This window comes from Choristoneura fumiferana, chromosome 13 (genome assembly GCF_025370935.1).
Source record: "Choristoneura fumiferana chromosome 13, NRCan_CFum_1, whole genome shotgun sequence".
In the NCBI taxonomy this organism is placed as follows: domain Eukaryota; kingdom Metazoa; phylum Arthropoda; class Insecta; order Lepidoptera; family Tortricidae; genus Choristoneura; species Choristoneura fumiferana.
In genome coordinates this window covers 13,161,014-13,186,442 of record NC_133484.1, presented here as the reverse complement: position 1 = coordinate 13,186,442, position 25,429 = coordinate 13,161,014, and the positions used below count along the sequence as shown (strand labels likewise).

Sequence of the window (25,429 nt, the reverse complement as noted above, 5' to 3'; positions counted from 1 at the left end):
TCACAAACTTTCACATTTATATTATAATATTAGTAGGATTGTCTGCGTAAGAATATCTAGAGACGTCTACACGCCTATAGTATCTACACTACACCCAATATATTATGTCATTATTGCTTGATTATACCTATCTCTTAACTCAACCCAGTCATTTACAATTACAAATGAATTTGGCTAATAATTCCGTTTGGCTAAGTTACTTAAAACCCCATAAACCTAGTTGCATTCATTTTAACAAGCTATTTAATTTAAACCGCACTTTATCATACCTATTACAATTTAACATTTAACTACTGGCCACTTACACAATTAAATTTTTATCAAGCCTTTCATCGATCTCTCGCGTGGTCGACATCGCTAACAAACCTCCATGGCTTTATTACCATACTCAAAGGGCAAACCGTTCCAAATTTGAATAAAAGAAAAAGAAAAAATACCGGCCTGTACGCAACTACGGTCCTAGAAAGTCGTGCGCTCGGTCACGGAGTATTATCACATCAACCGAATATCTCAGTCTGCTGCGCATTAAAATCTTGTACGCTATTCGCTTTAAAAGCAGTTCATCAGATGGTCAGCACTAGATAGCGGTGAAAGGGACCGTTAGAATAATAGCCACTATCTTTATCTCGTTCTAAAAATTTCATGACCATGTATTTGGACCAAGTTTTGACAGCTTAATTTTTTTCACGCCGACCATAGAGTTGATTCTGTACCGCCAGTGTTGCATAAATCGTTTATGCTTGCTTCTACAGATTTTAATATCAAATTATGATTGCGTGTTTTAATTTATTTATTACGTAGGTCGTAATGAATACGAGAATTCGAGATAGCGTCTCTGGAAAATACTGGCGTAACAAAACGTATGCAATTGCATTGATATGTGTTTAATTATTAATAGCGATGTTGTCATTGGGATGATATATGGCTGATTTCTTATGTAGGAGGTAATTTATTACCTTAAAACAGGTCCAATTAAATTTTGAAATAACTCTCATACACTTGATTTTATAGTCTTAATAAAAGTATTTAGGGCACTAATAGCTACTGTTGAGTTAGAAATCAGACCCCCTCAAACTTATAGTACTTTTGTAGGTAAGCGTGACTGTGATTAAATGCAAGGAAAATTAATAAGATAAGTTAATTCTATGACCACTAATGACTTTTCATAGAAATTGCTGGTAAGGAAAAAAATAATGTCAGTTGAATGTCTTTTACTAAGACGACAGTGATATTTTCAAATGGTACTGATACTGGCACATAACAAAACATAAGTTACCTACCATCAAAATAAATTTAAAAAAAACGATAATTTCTTAACGCAAATAACCAACGCAGATAGAACTAAGTACAGTCTGAGTAAAAAAAGGTTCGACACCCTAAGATCTATTTTCTTTTGTTCAGTATGAGCGCTAATCTGCTTTACCGATTGAGTAGGACAATACTGCGTCAACCTGTCAACCTGCTAAACATAATCAGGTGACCATAGCAACCCTACAACTACACCTGGGCACTAACAAACACTGTCAATTAAATAGAATATTATTTGATTGAAACTTTTACGAAGTTGTTTATTAAAAAGGTTTTGTATTAATATGAAACTAGATATATGTTAGAGGTGTATACTATTTTGACCCTTGTTATCATGTCAAGTAAGTATAATTTGATATGCACTTTGGTTTCAAAACGTAATAAGTGTCTATGACTTTGTAAAGGAATCAATTTACCCCCCACTGTACATATTATTATTGGCCAAAACATGTGAAATACACGATTCCCAGCCATTAAATTACACAATTAAAAAAACCATTAGCCATGTTGGTGTCATCCAACATGGCTAATCCATGTGAGTGACATAATTATGAAGGTCGCGTTTTCGTAGCATGCCAATTATTAACGAGCGTGAAAATAGATGTTCTATGTCTTTTAACATGCTTTTATCTAAATTCTAATGTTTAATTGTTTGTTTGTCAAGGTGAAACCATGCAACTTTCATTTCCAGTAGTCATACTTATGTCTCTGTCCATCGGGAGACAATTTTGCCAGTTTCTAGTGGGTGTTGCCGTGGTACAGTAAAAACGTATTCCAGTAGTCAAATTGATTAAAATTTTGATTTATAGTATAATGCCAATTTCATATAAATAGTAATGTAAGTACAGTCAATAAAAGTCAGAAAAAAATCAATTACTTATAGGTATTAAATATGAAACTAATTTTTTGACAAAAATTATACTGTTAGTGAGTTTTCTATTGCGTGCCTACAAGTAAATGTAGACAATTGCCTTATAAATACGAATGTGTTCGATCATATTCATTTAAATACATAATTCGACCTAACTGCCGTGCTCCCAGATAACACTGTCAAATGTAGAAACAAAAATTATTATTATTATATTGTTATTTTTCCTAACCCGTGTAATGTGTCACAGCTGTTATAAATAAAATATTTTCTTTCTTTCTTTCTTTTACCTAAAGGGGACTGCAAAGATGATGAGTTAGTGAGTTAGTTAGTTAATGTAGTTTGAGTTTGGGAGTTTTTTTTAATACTTGCAATTTTTTTTACAAGTTTTTTATTTACAAAAGCGGCAATTCATGATTCGCTGCCAAATTGCTACAATTAAAATATGCTGATTAGTTTTTTCGTTTAATTGATTATCTTGGCTTAATTGAGGATTTATTCGTCTTAATTATTACCACATTTATTAACATTTTCCTTCTGCTAGACTGGTTTATATTGTGTACTCCTTTGCTATGTATTTATGATCTTTTTGAATTGTAATGGGAACTGTTCTGAGCATAGTAAAGGCTACAAAGTAATTATAAATAAACATGTCAGTCTCCAGCTGTTTTTGAAACTCAATGTACGTTTTTAATTAACGAGTCAGTCATTATTACAACATTTATAGTCTAAAGTTTATTTTTCAATTTAAATCTTTATTTGAGGTTTATCTAGTTAATTATGATTTGCAAAAGAGAAACTATGAATATTTAACATTTATTTCTTATGGACTAAATTAAATTAAATTTGTTATTTACAAATGTCAGAATAATTACCATTTTTTAATATGGTAAACTTAAAATAGGTAATTAATCTTTTAATAAAAAAATATCAGTCTTGATGCAGGAGATATTCATTTATTTTAGGCTATTGGAGACATTTTTATTCATCTATTTATATCTTATTTTAAGTTTAAGTACTTATAGGTAATTACCTAAGTTTTGTAATTGTTAAACTAAGTAGGTACAGTACGAGAAGATGACTACACTTCATCATATTCAGTTCCATTAAATTAACTAACTTTATTAAGGAATATGTAAGACTAATATATCAAGAAAACATCTGATTTTCTAAATAAATAGTGCATAATCTAAACATAAAATATATCCTTCTTCTAAATCACTAACCTTTTTCTCTATTTTTGAGACATAACACAGGTACATTTGGGTCCTTAATTAGTTTTTTTTATGTTTTTGCAAGTCTTTTTGTGTATCTATTTTTTTGTATAGGTAATTTGAATTTGACAGGTGCTAAAACTGTAGTGCTGTAATTTTTTTTGACAAATAAATAAATAGATATGTATTTAAAATTTGATTTGCCACTATCGATGTATAAAAAAAAAACTAACAGAGCATCTCTATATCACATAGATATACCGAAGCCTACTCACCAAAATGGCTTTAACATCACAGAGACATAGTAAAAAAAACGTAACGAATCCCCAAAGGCGGTGCCTTATAGGCCCGACCCTTAAACGGCCAACTAACAACTTAATACATTTCTCTTTCGTCGACTCCATTCTAATAACTTGATTAATGACCAAGTACCTGCTCAAAGGTCCGATGCACATACTAATGCTGATTTGTCTTAAATGTCTCTATTAATCTTTATGACATGTGCACCTTAGTTTTTTTTTATAAAAATTATACCAGCGACGATACCGACACAGCTGTTTTGTTTCATTTGCATTTTTATATTTCCGTTTGTATATTTTTCATTTAGGACGACTTTTTTTGCTGTCGACGCGTTTGACAGTTAAATAGATTCAGTATTTTTGTTAGAAGGAAATATGAGAATTTTAAAGTTCAGCGAACTAATTTAAATCGAAACAAGAAATTATTAGGTTTTAAAAGTTCGTGCTGTTGGTTCATTTTCGTTTGTTTTAATTTGAATATTGTTTTTCACAGACTCTACCTAGACTCTATCTGTAGTTCAATACAGTAATAAGAGCTTCTTTGTATCTGTGCTTATCGGAAATATTCAAATCAATTTTATTAATCTCTCCTTTCACATTAGATACCTATATTTTATACGGGATGTAAACCATGATTACCTTTAATCCCGTTATTTCGATACAGTTGCACACATCATGATTGCGGTTGGACTAAATATTTATCGGAGATCATTAAACGTATCCATCCCGTAACAAACATATCTAATCTAAACTAACCTAACAAACAAAAAGTTGGAAAACCCCCGACTTTGTCACTTCAAAGTTCAAGATTTCAAAAACGGCTTAACCGATTTTGATAAAACATGTCTAAGAACCATCGCTAGAAAACCTGCTTTAAACTAATAAAAACAACATTTAAATCGGTCCACCCGATTAAGAGCTACGGTGCCACAGACAGACAGACACACACAGACATATAGACACACACAGACACACATAGCGGTCAAACTTACGACACCTCTCTTTTAGTGTCGGGGGTAACTGTGAATCATTAAAAACTGTCATTCTTTTCATATACATACTACGATCAGTTTATTATTTGATAAACACTCACCAATTTAGATAATATCCAACTGGATTCCGATTTCCACAAACTCCAATACACATTCCAAAATAAATAACGAATCACTATCAATCTTGTCACTCATCCACTAAATAGGAAGCACAGTTTTGTTCCCAAAATATCCAGTATCAACTACACATCTTTAACTTTTAGTATATCTAATGCATTTAAAGTTTCAAATATATCACCTTTTTTTTGACATAATTGATTTAGTTTATTGTCTTCCGGTAGCTCATTAGAGAGTTTACCATTTATTTTTTCCAGTGGTCGAATAAATTATTCTGTCCAGTTGAAATAGGCAAACGGGCAATATTTCACTCAGACCGCTCCGCGAACTGATTCTAAGCGGAGTGCATCTAATTTTCAACATCATAGACCGCCTCCTCAAATGATCTCGTCACATGTCACTCGAAAAAACTATTGAAATTTAAAAACAAAGTTTGCGCGCGAAAGTCACGACCGACCGAAACACGTATTCGACCGAGCGCGATCGCTTTTTGTCGCGATCGTCAATTATTTCACGAAAATTACATCGGGCGGTGTATAATGAACGTCTGAACCCGCATTGAGCTAGCTGTCAAATCTACGGGCCGTCATAGTCCGCTGCCATGAGTGGGCCCGCACACATACGTCCGTGCACGTGCAGCCATGGACACTAACACACTGACAGACTCCAGCGGAGCGCGAACATACGCACACAGGGAGAGGCATGAATCATACACGGCTTGCGTCTGTGTAGGGGCGGGTGGGAGTGCGAACATGCAGCGTGCTTTTAACGCGGCCAGACGAAATGATGCCTAACTGCAAAAGGGAGTGTGGACTCTATCGGTTCTACAAAATGGCTGGTTATACGCAAGTACACGCGCCTATGTGGCGATCACATGAGAGATTAGCCGAATGCGTGTGAATGCATGTAGCGCTACGGATGGGCGGGAAAACGCTACGGAGATCCGACGGTTTCTGCGATTCGAATCGGACGAATGATTTCTTATTCAACCTTTCGTTTGTGAACATTATAATTAAGAGGATGATATTATAATTGGATAGCATTAAGACTTTGAACAAATCTATGTCTGCCATTATTTGAACTGAAATATTTTTTTTTGCAATTCATTTAAGAACCGTACACAAAAGTCGAAATAAGTACCTTGCTAACAAAAAGTATGGGGTTTTTCAAAGAAATTATACTTAACTCAGAGCCACACCGTCTGACATAAGCTCGTGGTAAAGAAACTAGCAAAAATATTCCATACTTTACCCGCACGCAGAAACAAAAACGACTCGCAAAACTTCCCTTTGATTTTCAGCTGTCGTTTACTTACGCACACATACACCGGTTCCGTTCGAACTTCGAACTGACTCAGGACGTGGGGGCCGCGCGAAATTGAAGTACGACTTTATGTTAATCACGATTGAACTGTTAATCGCGTGGCGAGCACGTGACAAAACAAACGATCACAACACACACATACACAGAGGCTTCGCAATTTGAAATTCGAATTCCATTTCCGCGGAATCCGCGCTTCGTCCGCGACGTGTGATGTTCTTACCTGAAACAAGTGACAGTCGATTTAGTTATAATGTTAGTAACTAATAAATGCAAAGTGGCAAATATGCAAAGGAACATCTATACTATAGTACAGTCAACGTCATAAATAAGTGATCATTTCTGTACATTGTCGCTTTCAGTCGTTACACAATTTCGTATGGCTTTTCAAACATGACGTTAAAGTGACAAGGTACAAAAGTGATCACTTTTTTATGACGTTGACTGTACCTAGAATAAACTAAAGATTAACACTGTTCGTATGTATGTAGAGGATAAGCTTGGAAAGTAGGTACTGAACCCATTTTTAATTTTTTTCGCAAACGAAAATGTACACTATTCTAGATTAAAATAGGCTAGTTTTATCCCAGGAAGTAACTGAGTTCTCGCAGGATGCAGATAAAGTCGCAGGCAACCGTTATTATTACAAAAAATATATATAGAGTCCCTTAATTTGTTGACTCTATCAAGAAGACTTACTTTTTATTTCGAATCATGTAGGTAGTAGATGCATGCAATTTTTATGCTATGCTTTAAAATAGTACTTAGGTACTTAATTGTTGATGTTAATTTTGTACATTACTAATCTATTTACCGCCCATTGAATACTACTCTATATTCCATATCAAGTACACATACATACTACAATAAAAAACAGTCAATATTTTTTTCTTCAATCGTATGAATAGCAAACAGCGATAATGAGAGTATAATGCCATTCATTATGCACTATCGTCGCTCCAGGAAAAATATTTTCAAAAAGTCATTGCCTCTTAATATCATATGACCTGTATATCAGCTATATGACGCTATCTCTGCGGGGTCGAGGATCAAGAGATAAATATAGGTCAGTGCAATAGAACGAGGAATCTTTTTATAATTGCCAAGTTCACTTCAACTGGCATTGGCTCCAACCGACGGCCTTATCTTTCAATGTTAGTAGGTCTGTCTATTTCGTACAATCTTTGTTTCTCCAGCGCCAGTCCATTATCTTTTGTCCACACACGTACAAGTTAGGCAAGTCGATTGTTTTTAATAATCCGCAATGGTATTTTCATCCCGCAACTAAGTAATTAATTGCTATGAACTCAAATATGCACTTTTAATGCAATGATTAATTGCATAGAGATAGCGCAAAGCAGTAAATTAATGAAAAAAATATAAACAGTCACGGTGAATTATCAGTGAAAACACATTAATTAAAATGATAATTGCGCTAAGAATTTTGTAAACATATACAGTGGCTGAATTAATGAAAATTAATTTATTTTTTCCCTTATCGCATTGCATAGACGCATAATGTACGGATTATAAACAATAAACAGGTATGGGACGATAGCGAAGCATAAACAGTTCGGTCAAAGTTTTTATGAGCACGTTGGTAGGTACTATTTTCAAAAGTTTATTGAACGTCCGTTATTTGCGTCACACAAGTAACAAAGCTTTGTTCAAATCAGCAACTTAATTGGGCTTCCGACCGCGCCAGCACCGAACAAATAATAGAACAAGCTCGAGTGCCACTCAAGTATTATAATGAAGATGTTACAAATTTTCCACGAGCGAATGATGTATCTACCGTGAAATTTTAGAAAAATACAAGCCGACTACTAAACGCCCTCGGAGAATTATTACATTAATATATTTACCAACACGCTCCTATTATTACGTTTTCATGTACTGGTTCGCGCATAAATTAAAAAGTTGTCAGTTTTTCTTTTGTCCCAACCCTTATTTGGTATTCATATTTGATATTTTGATATCACAAAGGACCGTCGCGCTTTCAAATGAAAACACAAAACGTTCATAAGTTACACAAGAAAAACCTGTTTCGCCACCAAACTGGGAACGCGAAAGATACAAATTGTAAAAGAGGCAATCGCACGTATTATGACGTGCTCTTATCGGCCTATGGACCTTTACACAGTTCTGAACTCTGCGTCTCGATAAACAAGCACTTTATTCACATGAATCACGAACCGGCGCTTCAATTATGGTCATATTGAATGAAATATGAGTTAAGTGAGGGACATCAAAGGGCGACGCGGGGTTGTTTATGAAATGTGAACTTTGAAATATGTACTGCAACAGAGCACCCTTTTTAATTTGTACCCAACTATGAACCGTAGCGAAATAGGGTCTCGAAAATATGTCGGCAGTCCCCGTTTTTTCGGCCGATCGATAGAAATTTCGCTCGCATCCAACTATTAGTCACTATGTATAATTTGGAACTATTTCGGTCGAAATTTTCGTGTTTCTTATTGCTTCCGCAACGAATTTCGTGCGACCCACAAGTCAATGATTGAACCTATCGGGCATTCGCCGGCAGCGGCCAACTCCAATTTAGTTTTTCGGATTAGATACGGCTAACATAATAACATAATTGGTGTAATAACAGGCTGCGCGGCGGTGCCCGCCGTGCCTTACAATTCACTTTCCAAATTGGTTTATTTTTTTACCTCTTATCTGTCTAAAACTATTATGATTTATTATCAAATTTTCGTGCAGGCAAATTACGGCCTCGCTTTTCGTGAATGCGCCCATAAAGAAGTTTTCTCTTTCTGACGCGTTGCGGAATCATAAGTCGGATAAGGAGGCAAATAAGTCATTGTATTTGCTTGGAAGCCGCGAGGCTTACATGGCTTAGACTTGTGTATGGAATGATTTATAACGCTTTTTATAATTAACTGGTACAATAATTAGTAGGATTAACATGTTACAAAGGACGCACCTCTCCTATTTTTCAACGTCATGGAACTTATGAAAATCTTAAATTTTAATTATGAGAAACTGAGGTCCGGAAGCTTTTGGGAAAAAATGTGAAGCAAAAAAACTACATATCTTGATCAGGGAATCTCCGATAGTTAAAAACAGTAATAAATTAGAATGAAAGTAAAAAGTGTATTCTTGATCTAAGCTTGTAATCGCTACTAAATAGTAGAAGAAGAAGAAAAAGAAGAGAAGATAAACTTTTATTTACACATAGGTACTCGATACACAGAAAAATACATTAGAAGGAAAGAATAAATACAAATTAACATCAAACAGTATAAACGGAGCCCAGTAGCGCTACCTAGTAATATTTTAATAGCAAAGGTAAAAGTAACGTCTGAAATAGTGCAACCGACAAATGTTTATGACAAGCCTGCATTAAACATGAGACCTTCCACCGAAGTATTAACATAGATACAAAAACTCACTTTTCACATTTGTATCGTGAATATCCATTCACGACCGGCTCAACGGTCACTTGTGGCAGATTTTATTATGCCAATGAGAGGCTTATTAAATAAAATGATCTTAACATATGTAAGCTACTGAATGATTAAGTGATTATACTAATAATTTAGAAGGAAATAGTAAATTTTGTGCGAGCAGGTATGTAGGAGTTTGACCGCGTGGGAATTATTCTTACGGAATAGCGTTTCAAAATGTTTGCCTTCGAAACGATTCTGCGGAAACTCGTATTCCGTTACTGGATATTTTTGAGGGAATAAATTTCTCGTAAAATCTTTATAATAATGCGGAACTTAGTGGAAACTTATATGAAAGTAAAGCCCATCCCATTTCATTTCTAGTATCTAATCTACCTAAAGCTTAGGTATTAAAAGTACTTTGAACAGATCTGAAATGCGTATTTTTTTTAAAGATTGTGTAGTCCTACAAGGATCCTTTATTGTTACGCTATATCCTTCCGCTCGTCCGCGATTTAGCTCAGAGAAGTTCAAAGTAATTGTGTGGGATATTATTAGATAAGTATTTCATAAACATCGTAGGTTTACCAAACTATTTTTCGTTTTAGGTATGAATTTGCAAAATATTTAATTTATTATTATTACCATCAACTTAATAAATTTACTTAAAAAGTTGACTTTCAAGGATTATTATTAATTCTTTTTGATATGCATTGGGTTAGTTTTGGTCAGATTTATTTTATGAAATATGATGGTAAAAATAAAAAAGTTTACTTCTCGAATAAATCGAACTATATAAATTATAATATTACAACAAATGTTATTTATATCAAATGTTGTTATATCTATCATTACACACTAACTTAATGCGATTGGTCGATTCTAATGTCTCCGCTCAGCTAGGCTCCGCTGCCATAGTAACGCACCCTCAGTGTACTATTCTATAATCTCAACAACATTATTTTCCACAGCAAAATATTTTAATGTTAAATTATTATGTACCTAAGTAAGGCATCCTCCACACCTACAATATGTGCATAGTATAAATATACATAATATAATGTAACATTCATGAGTAGCCTCAGATATCAGAGTGGTGAGGCGGAAGAGACCTCCGACAAAGGACTCCGACAATGAGCCCGACCCCAGGGCTGTGCCAAACGCAAATATTTGCATTTTTTATACCTTATGAATGGGCGTCATAATTCATAAAACTTTTTAATTATGCGCGGTTTTTTGGGCTTATGCGAAAAATATATTAGCCTTTTATATTTGACTTTTTGATGTACAAAAGGTGCTGTTAGGGGCGTGTCGAGTTTAGGTAAAAGTTTAACCGTCAAGACTTTTTAACACGACATCTTACGAAACTTAAACGCGATGGCTTAGTGGAATCCCAGAAGGTAATAAATAAATCATCGTCGGCAGCCCTGCGCGTCCGCCGCGGCCCGGACACGTTTCAGGATCATGAATTATGGCGCCAGCCGATGTGACTTTTCAATTTGAAATCATCAACCTGGAATTAATTTCATTTTTGAACCCCATTATTTCTGTTATCTACTCATGAAATCGCGCAATATGCGAGATCCACATTATTGCCTCGCCGACAAAAATATTTTGCGGTAACGCCATTCAGCTATTGGAAATTTAATTTTATATTCTCTTGCGCTTTAATTTATTTCGATATTTGACACGTGCAACTGATACGTTGAAAAACCCAACTATTGATTTAGTATTTTTGTGAAATGTCTCCTGTTCCTTTTTTGTGTATTTTCAGTTATAACCGACTGTAACAAACATGTTTTTAATTTAGAAAGAATGTCCCCCGAAAATGTTGGGAACGCAACTAAAATTCATCTATCAACTGGGGTAAAAAATACGTCTTCCGTAACCATGTAGAATACGCCTGTAACGCACAAATCTGTCAATGTTACTCGCAGTTAGCCGGAATACTGCGTAGGACACCATTCTATTCATAATCCGAGTCGTAAACGAAAACCAAGCAGAAATAGACGCCGACAATAAATTCGATACAACACTCTGACAATCATGTATACTTTTGTTATGTTAACCGGGAAAGAAATGGCCATTGCGAGTTGCGACGCCAGTTCGTTGACCCAAAATTCTTTTTAAAATTTATCGAATTCTAATTTTAAATTGTCAGCACGAGTGAGAATTTGCTAGATTAATTCGCATCGCACTAGGTCGACGCTCGCTGAAAGTAATCTTGTGTTTTTATTAAATTTTACATCGTAAATAGCCGGCAGTGATTCACAAGAACGGCCAATCGTAAAGGATATAAAATAAATGAGTGCGTATATCAGATCGGAGCGGAACATTCTAAGAAAGCGCGCCCAAATCCCTAAAGAGGAACCTTATAACAAAGCTAATATTAGACAATCATTTCCTGTCAAAAGGGAGGCGCCGCCGGGGTCTGGGCGGGGGTGGATGGAAATACCTCCTCGTCTCTCCAGATTTCGCAGTCGCCGTGTTCGGGTGTGAATCTGAATTTTTATTTTTTGCCGTCAGAGTGATGAATGGATTTTTAATATCCTCCTGCAGCTGTCTGGCTTCGAAGGTCTTTTGATGAAAAATGCTCTCCTAAAATCGACTTTTGTATCATGTTTTCATTTCATTCAGAAAACAGGATTCTGAATACAAATTACGGCAACACTTGTTACTGATTTAAAAACACGGAAAATTGAATGTCGCCGTCATGTCCAAGGTATGGTTGGCAGACAACAAGACATCAGCATCCCGAGACGTCTCAATACTCGGTGGTACGGTCGGCAAAAAACGCGCGGGCCGCTCTCACGGCACGACTCTATTACGGGTCCACGGCGAATAAATAAAACATGACGGGCCCTTCTCACGTACACATACGTAATATGGACTACCGCGTATGTGTTGATGTTAACAGATCTTGATTCAGATCTGATTTGAAACGTTTTCTCCTGAGCTTACATTATTAGTCGTTGTTTAGTTACAGATAATGTCGTAGGTACTTAATTTAAGAGAGCTTTAATATGGTATTAACATTCCGTTCAGCAGCAGAACTAAGTAACAACAACAAAGCGTTAAAATTAGATAGTTATTTGTAAGAAGTAGATGTGATGTAAGGATGACTTCGTTTAAGTGACTGAAAAGAGCGGGGTGCGGAAGGCACAAAATTAAACCTTCTCCCCATTCCTCGCATTGGAAGAACACCTAATGTTGAGTGTATGCTTATTTAATTTTCAGAGAAAGTAACTTTTCCTGACGACAAATAAAAAAAAACCAAAAAACAATGTAAAAAGTCAACAAAAAACGCGCGTTCAACATAAACACGATCAAACACCAATGCGTGTGGCGATCGCATTGATCAACTAATGGCAATGCGACTGAGCAGATGACAATAAGAACATGCGCGGGCGCACGGTACATTAACGCGCCCGCCATAGTTGGCACCGCACTAGCTCCGCCTGTTGGCAACCGCGGGCACTAGTGATGGACGGGCGGCTTTATCGATACTAATTTGCTATAAGATCGCGTGGAATCAACTGAACATTATATTGAACGTCTTGAGTTTGATAATTGTAATAAATTGATTTTGTGATCAAAGAGATCGCGATCGTGGTAAATTAAGATTTAATTTGAATGTGTTCACTAGAAAATGATGGTATTAGTATTTAATCCAAGAAACTAAATATGTATGATTATAAACTTTACATGCGCTACCGAAGTAATCAAGAAACGTGGTAAAACTAACTTAATCGAAATTGAAATATGTAGGTAAGGTACTTAAAAATTTTTGCTGCCGCGTGTACCAACCATTGCCGTAGGTATATAATATCCTCCAACATTATCTTAAATAATAATGACACAAAAAAACTTTTTCAACTAATAACTAGCTTTACAAGCATTCATCGAGACCTTCTCTCGCCTACGCAGCTAACCGTTACAATTTCGAGCGTCGGCTCTCATTTGTATTGTTTTCGAAATTCGGCAACAAGAGTGATTGTATCGTCTTGTTTATCCCATCTAAACCAATCAGCGTCCTTATTCTCATCGCTTTTACGATTGAAATTCAAATCACCTGTTTCTGAGACGTTAGTATAGAATTTGTACTTCAGTTGTGTCGGAATTCGCGGGCTGCCGCAGCATCAGGGATCACCAATCTTTGGCAGTGCTTTGGCGCGGCTGTTCCACAGTCTCACCCCACTTGGCACCCAATAACTTTTGCGGCGTCCGCGTGGTGGCAGAATAATTTGTGGTGTATGAAATAGATCGCTAGTTTTTATAGTGCCTCGTTAACGAAAAAGAATTGATTTAAAAATTACTGGCCAGACACAAATTTTACAATTATTTTTTTACATATAATATTGAGTAGTTTCGACCCAGCAAGAAAAGGATACGTTCTGGCTGTTTGTCTCGAATTCCCGGCACTGCCACGAAGTTAATAAAAAAAAAGTAATGTTATGACAACGCCATGCGCGTAGTGGCACATTGTGGCAGCTGAGGATGGAGTATGGGGACGAATATTTATTTATTTATAACATTGAGAGGCAGTAAATTAGCGTTGAATTTACGGCGCGGAGCAGGAGTGATCGCGGGCTATTTTGAGCGCACGCGCATGATTTAAACAGTTCCCGGTGGCCTGTTAGAAATCGAAACCGAATTGGTGCAACGTTGTTGTTGCAGTAAATCTCATAGCCAATTATATTGTGATTCTCAGACATGTAACTTGAAACTTGAGGCGGTAATCGTGTGATATTAAAGTGCCAACGAACTCCTTAAGTAAATATAAAGCTAGGAGGTTAGCAGAGAGGAGAATAATGCGAAGCCATTTTATAAGCGATCTGTATACATATAATTGAAATTCGCATCTGCATCAAAGTAGTAGTCGCTAATAGTAGTATCCTACTTAAGATTTAGTACTCGTAGCTACTTTAGTCATAGTGTAAAAAGGTTTAATACAACCTAATGCTGATGTTGTGTCAATCAGACTTCAAACGTAAATAGATCTAGTACCTACTTTTTCTTTAAAGATTTTTGGGTAGCATCTACAGTCTATTCAATATAGGAATGGACAGAAGAAAAATAGGTTCTTTATAATTCATTGCATTTTTTTAGTAAACGGTCTAAACTTAATTCTAACTACGATATCGAACACGTCAGTATATTACTTTCAATTATTTATTAACTAACTGTTGCCCGCGACTTCGTTCACGTAGAATCCGTTTATTGCTACTCCGCGGTAACTATGCCATTTTTCAGGATTTTCACCTAAATCGGTTCAGCGGTTAAGACGTGAAGCAGGTAACAAAAAAACATACAGACATACAAACTTTCGCAATTATGATTAATATTAGTGAGATTAACTTTGCTATTTTTCATAATAATATCATAATTTAAAAACAATAAAAAAAAACTTTTCCTATTTCATTAAAAACAGAAACGTCTTCCTATAAATACTAAAGAAGTGATGACCTTTAATCATATACGAATAGTTAACTTTTCACAACTAAAGCACTGCACCAAACTTGATGAAATTTGGATTTGAAAAAAGCTTGAGCTTCATAGCAGTAACTACGAGTAGAATATTTTTAAACAGGGTAGACCGGATGAGTCCACGAAACACAGTTATTAAATTATGTATAAATATAAATCGAATTAATATTATGTAGCAAATTACGTAATAATATTGTGTTATTTTGTAAGTACATTACGTATTAATGAATCTACTTACAAACTAAACTAAATAACGACTTCATCTTATTACTTCTTTTATTCATCATCATCATCATCTTCATCATTATTAGGTCTTCACAAAAAATGTTTAGAACCCCTTCTTCTGTGACCTTCTAGAGTCCAATGTTATTCAGAATGGACTATAGTCCAGTACTTATAAACTTAGGACATCCTTTTATTTTTAATCAATCATACATATAAAAGATATCTTCAGCTACAGACTTCCTAACTACCTGAAATATGGCAGATACCTACCTACTTCGAGTATCGCAGAAATGCACGAAGAGAGAATTTTGCGAAATTCTTACAGTACAGGGTACTAGCCTTTTTATTCTTTCGCGGCAGCCGCGGGCAGCTAATTGCTTTATAGGGCTACCTTGAGTAGCTATAAACTGGCTCTACATCTTTTTACTCGCACTAGCTCGTCTCTAGGGTGAATGGGCATTTACTAAGCGTACTCCATCTTATTCCAAATCTTCACTTACCATTAGGCATGACTGCGATCAAACACAAACTTATTTCTGTATAAAAAAAACTATTGTCTCCCATATCTCCCGTATCGTGAACATGACGCAAGAATGGTCACGAAGCTCCGTCCGCCACCGTTATACAGCTACTAGTGCTAATACGCAGCATACGTGACCCTAATCCAGCGTGATCCTCGCGTCTGGGATATTTCTGTTGCGATAGTCACCAATTAAAACTGATGATAACGTTTTATATGATAATAAAATGGTATTTTTTTAGTAAAGAAAAATTCTTTGGCTGTCTGATTGAAATGAAACGAAGCTAAATCAAATTGGGGTTAGTTTTTGTAAAAAAGAAAGTTGGAAACAAGAGAGGACAGAACTGTTAGATGCGCATACAGATAAAATTCTTACAAATTTAGGTACCTACTTACCGCTCACATTTGATAAAAAACCGTTACTACGTAACCAATGTAAATCAAATCGCATAGCAACAATCGCTGTAACCGTCGTCATCACTATAGTCTCTCATATTTTTCTACGTCAATTTGCAACGTGTGTTAACATTTCACCAAGAATTACTGTCGCACCACTTAATTAACCGAGAAAACAACAATCGTAATTTGTATAACGTCTTCTCAACATCAAATTAAACCCATAACAATGACATGTAATTCAAAAAGTACAATGGAAAGTAAAATTTTACTACCTTCATCATTAGTAGGTAACAAATGGCGGTATAAAATCAGCCAATTGACGTTTTAAAGTGCTAATTAATACCAATATCTAGTCGTCGATTGTGATAAACGCGCTGTAAATTAATGTGTTTATTTTTTAGATTTGTGTCATGGCGGTTGCACTAGCTGTTAATGTTTCACCTGCTGGCAATATTTATGGCTAAAAAATTGCGGCAAAACTGCGTTTACCCTTCAATGCATGTGCAATAATTTGCTTAGATCTAATCTTTGTTGCTAATGTGGTGTTTGTAAGCAGAGAAGCAAGTAGTTATCTTTTTAATGGCATAATCAACTATGGTAAACTTATGGATATGTTAGCAATGACAGACTGCTACTTACAGACGAAGTTTTTCTTTGTATAACTTTTGGTCTGAAAAATTACAAATACAATGTTCATGACGTATAAGTTCCAGTGGACAGCGGAATGGAATACAGTAGTAACAAAGTCACGTTTTGCTACGTGTTAAAGAGGTTTTATGATTCTAAATACGAATAGCTGGCCACTGAAAACTTTAATCACCAGTTAATATCCATGCGAAAACGTGTTTAAAAAGTAAACAAAAGAATATTTCTAGAACATTCTAAAGCTAGGCGAGAGGCCGGTGACACGATAGCGCGGGCCACGTTCGTAGCACATAAATAACAGACGCCGCTTGTTTCACCAATAAAATTGATTCTTCGTATCACCCGCCCGAATGAATTTCATATTTTAAATTTAAATGTTTGAATTCGCATCATCGTGTTCGATTACGAGCTATTCCAACTTTATGGTGGACAGTTATTGTTTTATGAACTGTAATGAATGATGCGTTTAATGATATATGTCCATTGCGCTGCGACTAGTGACTGATTGAATGTTACAGTTAATAAATTTAAAAGTAGCACTGTAATAAAACATATCACAACTTAGCAAAAGATTTAACTCACGGGCGGCTCATAAAACTACATTATAATGTCTTTTAAAACGAGACAATAGGAAAAAAACGGTGTTTTAGAATTGTGAATTACACGCTCCGTAATAAATCAGATTCGATTGACATCCTCCCTTTTCACGAGACCTATTTATCGGAAACACATAACTGATACACGCGTGCCGAACTGAATCAATGAAAAATCGTATCATTCAATGACAGTATCTCCCATTGTACCGAATAATGATATATCGCGTCCAGACACATAATGCTCCATCATTCATTACAGATAGCGTACTTTAATACAAGGCTGAATATCGTTTAATAGAATATTAAAATACTATACATCACTGAAGTCTGCATATGTGGTTATCGGTTTTACGGGCTTTTTCATTTATACTTACTGATTCAAAAAAACATTATAGACTGCGTTCGTGAATAAATTATCGCCGTTGACAGAATAAGCCGTTTAATTTCGAATTTCGGACGGCATTTTTTTTTATTAATGCGGTGTTCTCAGCGAACCGTTTGACGCTGGGCTTTCTGCGTAAATAGTACGGCTTTATTATTTATTGTAGGAGGAAACAGAACAAACTAACCAAAAGTGTCCGTGGCTCGGAAACAGCGGGAAGCGGGAAGAGAACAAAGAAAAACATAACGTGTAGGTAGAGTACTTAACCATGTTTTAAACCAGCCTTCTTTTATAAAATCATACTAACGTTATAATTCATTATGAATGTGTTAGTGCGGGCGTTTTTTGATGTGTATATTTGTTACTATTTCACTTTAAAACGGCTGAAGGGATTTGGATGACAAATTAGCACACACCTAGTAATAATAATAACTTGGGTATTTTTATCACGGTATTTACTCGGGATCTGGACGTATGTAAAATCCAAACATGCTTCGGCACGAATGTTCCTCATAAAAACGTTACTAAAAGTCACGATGTTATTTTTGGGAATTCCCATAGGTATCCAGTAAAATTCTAATATTCAAATTCAATTATTAGATCTGAAGGCCGATGACAGCTATGGGTGAAAGCTAGCAATAAAATATATAAATGTTTTCTAAAATACAAAGCAGGCAATCTATGCAACATACATAAGTGATAAAACATAGGTAAAACTAGATAAAACTATATTAAATTAGGTATCCCCTCGTTTTGACCAACTTGTAGTGGTTGGATTCAGTAAAGTCAAGGAACTATCCTGATAATAAATAAAAGATCAAGTTACCACACAATTAAGAAATAGTTGGCATTTTTTTCCAAGTGTTTCGCACTTTTAATGATTATAATTAAGTTCTGACATAATAATATCATTAAAAGTGCGAAACACTTGGAAAAAATGGCAAGTATCGTGTTCAAAACATTAATTAAAATTACTTCTTAAATTCTTCAGTGTAATTATAGAGCTAGTTTATCATGATATTCAGTTTGTTTAATAACCAGAATAAATAGCATTATATTGTTAAAATTACACACAAATATTTAGTTAAGTATCCATTTGGATACTTGTCCATTTATTCTTACTTTACTAATTCTCGCTAACATCCATACTTACTTATCCATCCATACTAATTATAAATGCAAAAGTGTGTTTGTCCGTCTTTCACGCCGTAACGGAGCGAGGGATCGACGTGATTTTTGGCATAGAGATAGTTTATGGGCCAAAGAATGACATAGGCTACTTTTTATCCCGGAAAAATGCACAGTTCCTGAGGGAACAGCGCGCGATAACCGAATACCACGCGGGTGGAGCCGCGGGCAAAAGCTAGTAATATTATAAATGTGAAAGTGTGTGTGTTTGAGTGTTTGTATGTATGTTTGTCCGTTTTTCGGGCCAGAGAGTGACATAGGCTACTTTTTATCCCGAAAAAATGCAGTTCCCGGGGAGGAGCGCGCGATAACTGAATTCCACGCGGGCGAAGCCGCTGACAAAAGCTAGTAATCAATATACGATAGATTTTTTAAAGTAGGTATGAGCAACAGTTAGTAATAAAAAAAGGAAAATTTATGTGTTTATAGTTAATATGTAGGTAGAGGGTAATTTTAGGAACCACTGATGCGTATTCAAAAATCTATCACTACCCCTGATTAACATAAGCAAGTTTTTATCCCGAAAAAGTGCTACGTACATAGGACCTAGAAAAAATTCAAGGCAAAAGCTTGTTGTTTATAAATACATATTATAAGTTAGTGGTACGTTTGTTATTTTTATTCTTAGCTTCATGAACAGTCAGTAACGAGAGTTCACGAGGTAGTTGTCGAACGAAAGAGTTACACCTAATTGCATCTTTACACGTAAGTATATTAAACGACCTCGAGTCTCTGCAAATATAGTTACAACCGCATGCATCTTTGTTCTATGATAGAATTACTATTTAATCACTCATACGACCCACAACACCCCTAGGTTAGAGGGAGACAAGGGGAAGCGTGACGAAAAAGAGACAAAAGAAATGGAGCATATTCTCCCGGGGATCTACTTACGCTTATACTTTCAATATTAATGCTGCTCGTGTTAATCTTGGTAAACTTGGGGATTGTGATAAGATTACACTGTAATTATTTCAGATCCAAATATGTACTGACGGTAAAATCGATTTAGGAATGTCTGGCTATCGTTGTCGAAGTTATTGTGCAAGTAGCATTTTCATAAGTAAGTGTTAAGCTCCTATCGGATAAGAATCGAATAATTTCAAATATTAAACAATCGTTTAGGTGACGCTAAGTACCTGAATCATTCTGTAAAATCTAAAGTGTTTTGACGTGATATCATTAACAGTAAATAATAGTTACAACGTTTAAGTACAACGTCTTTGGATTGGTTGACCATTTGCAGCATCAGTCAAGAATGTTAACAGAAGCTATCGAAACTGGGTGCAAGAATTTCTATGACTCAGTTTGTTTCTTCGTGTAATTTTCGTTATTGCAATCGGAAGCGAAGTTAACCCTGGCGCCGCGCCGTGGATCTGAACGGCACTCATAACGTTAAAGTTTCTTGCAGCACATATGCGACCGTTTCATTCCTTTATTTTCGCCTCCATTTTCCATTTCCGCTAAAGCGAAAGCGACTTTCCACGGCGACTTTTTCCCTCTGAAAGCTGCGAGTTGTGGTAAAACAATAAAAAAAACAATGAACGAAGAGAAATGGAAACAAAAAATTCGCTTTGTCATAAATCATAAAAATGCTTGGACTTGTAAAGTTTGCGAGTAGGTATCAATGCGAGCATTGTGTACAAAGAGAGGCGAAGTGGAAATTGTGTCAGTTATTATTTTGCGGAGCATAGATGTTCATTCAAATAATAAAAGATAAGAATGAGCCGTTGGAGAGAAACAGTAGGCTTTTACGAATCTGGAACTATGGCGTAATATAAGTAAACGGGAGAGCTTAACGCATCGCTCGACACAAATCCCAAGCGGAAAGATTCCATTAAGAAAATCAAAAAAGGTCTGCCCGATTCACGGGCCGCGACTATTTTCATTTAGCAAAAACAACCCATAAATTGTCATCTTAACGAGATTTCTGTTTTTGCAGCATTAGCACCCTCGAGTGTTCGGCGACTAACAGTTCTGTGATGTCCTTGTCTGACTTATTGCGTCAGCACATTTATGGAAACAAATGGCAAGAGACAGACGCTCGGAATATGCCAAGAGAAATCAATCATCACAGGAATATTTTGCTAGCGAAAGTCTCAAAAAAAATCTGCTATTTATTTTCATGTCTGTTCTAAATCTCTCGCATAGAATGCGTGTGCTTTGGCAAGCGCGGACGCACGCATGCCGCACCATCAGACGCTGCGCGCGAGTGCGTGTAACCGCACTTCACTTTATTTATTGCCTCATCAACGAATTAGCTTTGTTTATGTTCCATTCGTGGGTTACTCCCTAAAAAGCTTATGAATAATTATGTAACTCACATAACCAGGTGCTTATTGTTTCCATTTACATTTGTTTCAGTCGTCAGAAAAAGGTCAATAAATTCCGACGCGTCATAATCATCCTTCCTTATTAGTTTATGTTTAACCAATAATCGTCTCAAAATTGGTGTTAAGTTAATATACAATTGCTAACAGACTATTATACGAGAACAATGGCCAACTCGAGATGGAATAAACCCCGGAATATCATAATTAAAGAGCCGTTCCACAGCTAAGGGCCCGTCACGTGATAGCGTTGCCCAAATTATCCGGGCGTCGTGTCATCTTGTCCCAATCCAATATGGCGCCATAAATCCTGGGAAGGAGAAAAGGGGGCGGCGGAGGGGGCACGTCACTCAAACTTTCTCTGTACTCCGTCTTACGCTCTCGGTCTTAAGGGTGGGTACGGACAGCACCTAACTAGGCATTCATTTTTCATTTTATGCGGTCGCATTGTTAGGGTTACCCACGTTGCGTGTGCCACATGATATTGTTAGCGTAGAAGGGACCAATGAGCGTGAAATTAGAAAGAGTAGATACCTACATTATTTATTTCGGAAATTGAATTCTACTTACGGTCGTACGTTGTATTCTACGGAAATGCATGCTCATAATAATATATATATGGAGTTTTTGCATTTTGTTTGTATTATTTTGCTAACCGTACTACGAGGCGGTGCTCTAGAAGGAATTCTCAGATAGAGTTCGGCCGTGGGATGAGTAATCTCTTTTTGTTTTTCTAAGAACATTGGCCGGGCCGTTGTCTGATTATCGGCTCGCTTTCCACACAACCTTTTAAATAATATCGATTCATAAACAAAGACTGTTTTGTGAAAAGGTGTTTTTGCGCAAGTGCGTAAAACAGGTATGATTTGTTTGGTTTTTAATAATAGTCTTGCGAAAACCATGTTTGTAGATATTTTAGGACACCTCTTATGGCCACTTACTGGTATTTTTTATCTCAATATGTACCCAGAGAACTGTCAAGCTTAAACAAGGTTTACAGTTACTCCTACAAGAAACCTACCTACCTTTATAGTTGGGTAATTTCTATCCGTCCGTCCATCCGCGGCTTAGCTTAGAGTCTGATACTGCTAAGTAGAAAATGTAATTTTGCATGAAAATGAGTATGGGAGTCTTTGACCATGGGACTCATAACTAAGCCACTTTTGCTACGCAACTTTTTAAAAATATGATGATTGTTATTTTATTTTCAAACAGATTACATTTTATTTTCAATGTATGGGACACAGTACAAAATCGACAGCACATTCATAATTTTTTATCTAAGAGATGTCAAATAAATGTCAAAAATTATTTAAAGTCCGGTACCAAGAGACAGCGATAACACCGACACGTCAGATAGGTACACTGATTTAACGATAACACTTTGAGGATCAATAAATTATCAAAATTCAAGCTATTTCAAAATGTTACAAAACAAAAGTAGTAATGTGAGTAGAATCTAACCTTTAAATTTAATTCAATAGCCAGATCTAATGAAGATTTTTTTGTTATTAAGTAACGAAATAAACAGATTAAATTTTAATAATATATTTTTTTAATGATTTACCCGTCTGAAGCGGCGAGCACAGTATTTATTTGCTTCATAATTTGTTTACTAAACAACAACATTATTTGACACAATTTGTGAATATAAACTAAAAAAGGTACTTGGTGTAAACGGATAAAACCACAATTCAAGATAATGGTATAACAACGGTTAACCGCAAGCCAAAGTGGATAACTAGTGTTTCATTACAGCATAATGGTATTACGTTCAAATGTTGCAGTTAGAAGGTTAGACTTAAAAACCTATAGACATGTAAACGTGAAAAAAAAACACTCCGTATTGCAATTTAATTTAAGTTTTATCACAGAATAAGTAATACAATATACAAGTTTCTTACTTACAACTACTATATCTTTACTAATATTATAAATTCAAAAGTACGTCACCTCTTCACCCTAACGGCTGAATCGATTTAAATGAAATTTGGTATGAAGATAGTTTGAGAGCGTGGAAAACGAAAACTGCACTACCTACCGTCCACCCTTTCATATTTTTCTTTAGTTCTTTATTAACCTGAAGCACAATGGTGTGCGACGTTCCCAATCCGCACTGGGCTCACGTGGGAACTACAACCCAAGCCCTCTCATTCAGAGAGGAGGCCTGTGCCCGGCAGTAGGAAGTATATAGACTAGGACGATGATGATGATTTACTCATTAAACAATTAACTACCACTCCAATTCCCGGCCCAGATCTAATTGAAGTCCACATGCCCCATATGTGTCCCATAATCCCGTTATATCGCGTGACCACGCTCTATATAAAGACAAATAAAGTTAGGTATTGCTTTTCAATAAAGTGGTCATCCATCACATAGTCTTAACGCAGCGGGGGGCGACTGTATTAGAAACCTTCGTCAGGTAGAAGATCTATGTCTGTATAGAGGTGCCTGAAGAGGTTAGATTCAAAATTGCGTTGATTGGTTGGGATGAAATGGGGCCAAATGTAAGTCGGACTCGTTTATAAAATCAAGAGTTTGCTGTTATTATTATTTTTTTATCGAGAAATACGCAAAAACATATTTTTTGTACCCAGGTAAGAACTACATTCTTATTTAAAAAAAAATTTGAACAGGGTTGCCACAAAAAAAAATTAGACAATCAAAAAAATTAAAGACATGCTTTATAGGATCTCAAATTCTTAATAGCATCCTATGCGTATGAAATCTTAAAACTTAAGATTTAAAGTCACTGCATTATTTTTCTCACTTTATAGAGGTACTCTTATTACGATCAGGCCATTTTTACTACGAAGTGCAGAATTTCTAACTTCGTTTCTTGCCGTCCCGCTGACGCTTATGTTATTTAATAGGTGAGTGAGAGGGACGGTGTACGATACAAACTTCTATTTTGGAATTTTGCAGTTGCCCCCCCAGCACTCAGCAGGTATTAAACAACCGTAAATATGTGCATTTTTTGCATAATACCATTCGATATTGGTCGTTAACGTGCTCCAAATAGGGATGTTCGATATCGATTCGATTAATCGATTAATTCATGAAAAATTAACGAGAAGTAATCGATTAATCGAAAAATTACAATAATCGATCTAATCGATAATTTTACACCGATTAATCGATATTTGACGTTTTTATTATTTTTTTTATAGTGAAATAAAAAGGGTGATATTATTTCCCGGCCGTAAAATACCAACATGGAAATGCCGACATGATATTTGGTGTACAGGCCTATAGACTCTTGTCAGTTTGACACCAGTTTGTATGGGCGAGTACACAAAATATCGGGTTGGTATTTTCAAGTCGGTATTTTACGGCCGGGAAATAGTGTCACCCATTTTATTTCGCTTTAAACACATTTGAACTGTAAAAAGTTTGAATTTCGCACCTACAGTGTGCCGTACCTCATTATAAAAGGCGGTGTAAAACGCGGGCAAGCGGTACATCTGGCAACACCGTAGGAATGTTCGATATCGATTCGATTAATCGACTAATCGATACCATGAGCGCCCTTAATCGATTAATTGAAATCGACACAGTTAAAATAATCGATTATTTCGCCATCGATTACCATCCCTATCTCCAAATCGAGTGAGAGTAGTGAGACAACGCACAATTTTACTTGCGCCGATTTCGTATTATAGTCCAACAATGACATATCGGATCACATAGTGGGTATCCGTTCATTTCGCAACGTTTGGCCACCTGATTCATTTCTCAATTTTTCACTTCGCAAACTCTAAAACTGTAAATATTTCAGGATTTATTTAAAGGCCATCGTGTAGAACCCTTTAGGTTAGGTTAGTTTTATAAAAAACCTGAAATATTTACAGTTTCAGAAATATTTAAACAGTTGCGAAATGAATCGTTAGTTACGAAACATTAGTGAACCGTGAAAACGCTTTAAGAGACCACGGTCCTGCGAGAAATAAGCCATAGACTGGGACGGATATATCACATTTGTATGCATCCCTTTCTAGAACCGTCAATTTATCTCAGCTTGCAGTATAAAAACACTATATAGTAGTCAAGAAGATAAAAATAATAGGAAGTACAATTCACAAGGTCTACCGCTTTACTAAGCACAGTTCGACAACCTTTTTTTACA

General features: G+C 35.8%; 1 protein-coding gene across 4 annotated transcripts in view; it reads right to left on the bottom strand.

The window, feature by feature from the left end:
• Positions 1-25,429, bottom strand: part of LOC141434085 (homeotic protein antennapedia-like) — a 227,255-nt gene that overhangs the window by 46,503 nt on the left and 155,323 nt on the right. The window contains exon 1 of one of the 4 annotated variants that reach the window (XM_074096368.1): positions 4,783-5,432. The exons of the other annotated variants lie outside the window; for them this stretch is intronic. The gene's annotated coding sequence lies outside the window, so the exon portion shown is untranslated. Of the gene's footprint in view, positions 1-4,782; positions 5,433-25,429 lie in introns of those variants that run through there. 4 annotated transcript variants of the gene reach the window in all.